We start from the raw sequence: 3,568 nt of genomic DNA, 5'->3' as shown, positions 1-3,568 counted from the left end.
AATGTGCAATTAATATAAAAAATAACGTTTTTTAATATTTTCTTCTCTTTGAAAAAACTTTTTCAAAGACACCGTTACGTATTTATCTGACAAAGTTCATATTGAAGAGATGGAGCTGTCAGTTTCTCTGCCACAGTGATATCGGACAGTCAGCGCAAAATCTGATTGTCCCTGCTCAAAAAATATTGTTGGCCTATTTGTCAATGTCCCCACTAAGGAAGCGTACTCACCTTTTACATTACGATGCCGACACAATTTTATTTTTATTTTTTTTGTGTCTTTTACACCTTTATTAAAAAATCTCTGGACTTACGCGGGCGGGATTTGGTAGGGAATTTACGTTAGCATGTCTTCTAACATACTTTTCTGTAATAAGCTTACCATTTATTTAATTTCTTTGCCGGTATGAAAACTGACAAACAAATTAAATAAAGGGTAAGGTAATTAAATTAAAGGTCAATTTTCGGTGTCTTCGTAAGTTGAAATTTGGCAATTCCCTTTAGTCTTAATAGATGGACAAAAAAAATTGCGGGATTTTCCAGAATTCAAAATTCTGTAATGACTAAAATTCTCATTTTTGACATTAAAAAATTTTCTAATACACGATAGTAAAAAATAAGATTAAATAAATGTATGAAAAAAAAAATATATGTTGAATAAACTATAAAACGTAAGCTTCGTTCTTTTATGCGCCATCCTTGAAAAAACTATGTGGAAATAATTTTGAATTTTCATTACAGTGACGTTATTATGAAGAATTGAAAGGAGAGTGGAAAAAGTGTTAATAAAAGACCAATTTGGTTTCAGGAAAAGTATAGGAACAAGGGAAGCAATTTTAGGCCTCAGATTAATAATAGAAGGAAGATTAAAGAAAAACAAACCGACATACTTGGCATTTATAGACCTTTGTTTCTTTTTCCTGTTTAGCCTCTGGTAACTACCGTTTAGATAATACTTCAGAGGATGAATGAGGATGATGTGTATGAGTGTGAATGAAGTGTAGTCTTGTACATTCTCAGTTCGACCATACCTGAGATGTGTGGTTAATTGAAACCCAACCACCAAAGAACACCGGTATCCACGATCTAGTATTCAAATCCGTGTAAAAATAGCTGGCTTTACTAGGACTTGAACGCTGGAACTCTCGACTTCCAAATCAGCTGATTTGGGAAGACCCGTTCACCACTAGACCAACCCAGTGGCTCAGCATTTATAGACCTAGTAAAGGCATTCGATAACGTAGACTGGAATAAAATGTTCAGCATTTTAATAAAATTAGGGTTCAAATACAGAGATAGAAGAACAATTGCTAACATTTACAGGAACCAAACAGCAACAGTAATAATTGAAGAACATAAGAAAGAAGCCATAATAAGAAAGGGAGTGCGACAAGGATATTCCCTACCCCCGTTACTATTTAATCTTTACATGGAACTAGCATCTAATGATGTTAAAGAACAATTTAGATTCGGAGTAACAGTACAAGGTGAAATGATAAAGATGCTACGATTTGCTGATGATATAGTAACTCTAGCTGAGAGTAAAAATGATTTAGAAGGAACAATGAATGGCATGGATGAAGTCCTATGCAAGAACTACCGCGTGAAAATAAACAAGAACAAAACAAAGGTAATGAAATGTAGAAGGAATAACGAAGATGGACCACTGAATGTGAAAATAGGAAGAGAAAAGATTATGGAGGTTAAAGAATTTTGTTATTTGAGAAGTAGAATTACTAAAGACGGACGAAGCAGGAGCGATATAAAATGCCGAATAGCACAGGCGAAATGAGCCTTCAGTAAGAAATATAATTTGTTTACGTCATAAATTAATTTAAACGTCAGGCAAACATTTTTGAAAGAGTATGTTTGGAGTGTCGCTTTATATGGAAGTGAAACTTGGACAATCGGAGTATCTGAGAAGAAAAGATTAGAAGCTTTTGAAATGTGGTGCTATAGGAGAAAAATCAGATGGGTGGATAAAGTAACAAATGAAGAGGTATTGCGGCAAATAGATGAAGAAAGAAGCATTTGGAGAAATATAGTTAAAAGATGACAGACTTATAGGCCACATACTAAGGCATCCTGGAATAGTCGCTTTAATATTGGAAGGACAGGTAGAAGGGAAAAATTGTTTAGGCAGGCCACGTTTATAATATGTAAAACAAATTGTTAGGGATGTAGGATGTAGAGGGTATACTGAAATGAAACGACTAGTACTAGATAGGGAATCTTGGAGAGCTGCATCAAACCAGTCAAATAACTGAAGACAAAAAAAAAAATAATATAATAATTCTATCTTTACTGAATCAAAACGTTACTGACCATATAATTAACAAACAAGTACAAATAAATAATCTGCAAATAAGAAAAAGATATGGTAGCATATAAATGTGGTAGTCTGTAATTCAATAAAGATAATGTTAATATTAATTTTTGATTTGAAGCTTTTGAATTGCGGTGCTATAGGAGAATGTTAAAAATCAGATGGGTGGATAGAGTGACAAATAAAGAGCTGCTGCGGCAAATAGATGAAGAAAGAAGAATTTGGAAAATATAGCTAAAAGAAGAGACAGACTTATAGGCCACATATTAAGGCATCCTGGAATAGTCGCTTCAATATTGGGGGGACAGGTAGAAGGAAAAATTTGTGCAGGCAGGCAATGTTTGGAATATGTAAAACAAATTGTTAGGGATGTAGGATGTAGGGGGTGTACTAAAATGAAACGACTAGCACTAAATAGGGAATCTTGGAGAGCTGCATCAAACCAGTCAAATCACTGAAGACAAAATAAAAGACGTTATATTTTAAAAGTTGTACTTTTTGAAAAATTAACTGATTAGTGTACATTTAATTTTAAAATAAAAGTTAAAAGAATTATTCTGTTTCTTTGAACAAGTCTTCAAAACTTCTGAAACACATACAGCGAAAGCAACCTTAGACACGGTTACAATTTTTATAACAGAATAATATTGGCGATATTTTTCAATCAGAAACTTTTCAATTCGAAAATAATAATACATCGTATAAATAATGTTTCTTCGGTATTATTAAATATATATATTTTAATTGTATGTTTGCATTCTTATAAATAAGTTTTAGTCTTTTGATATCTTCAAAAAATATGTTTTGGATTCATTTTTTGTAATTTACTGTATTCTAGATGTTTAAAAGATCCGATGTCTTAGATTTTGAACCGTTGCCAGAGACAAGATCTTGTGTGGCTTAGAAGTCACAATCAGTTGTGTTAGATAGTATATTTTTTATATGTTTAGATTAATACGATTTATAAAAATTCACAGTATAAAATTAAACACATATCAAAAAAAATAGTATGAATTGGCTTCGTACGAATATTAATTCTATGTTAATTTAAATCTTTCAATTTTTGATGAGTGATTAAATATATATATGTCACACACACACACACATATATATATATATATATATATATATATATATATATATATATAAATGATTTTAATTATTGTTTGAGTTGAAGTATAAATATGTATTATTGTATGAAATTTACGTAAATAAAGAACTGAACTGAATTCTTTCACGGAAG

Source organism: Lycorma delicatula, chromosome 12 (assembly GCF_047948215.1).
Source record: "Lycorma delicatula isolate Av1 chromosome 12, ASM4794821v1, whole genome shotgun sequence".
NCBI classification, from domain to species: Eukaryota; Metazoa; Arthropoda; class Insecta; order Hemiptera; family Fulgoridae; genus Lycorma; species Lycorma delicatula.
The sequence above is the reverse complement of the archived record's forward strand: the minus strand, read 5'-3'. Positions refer to the sequence as shown.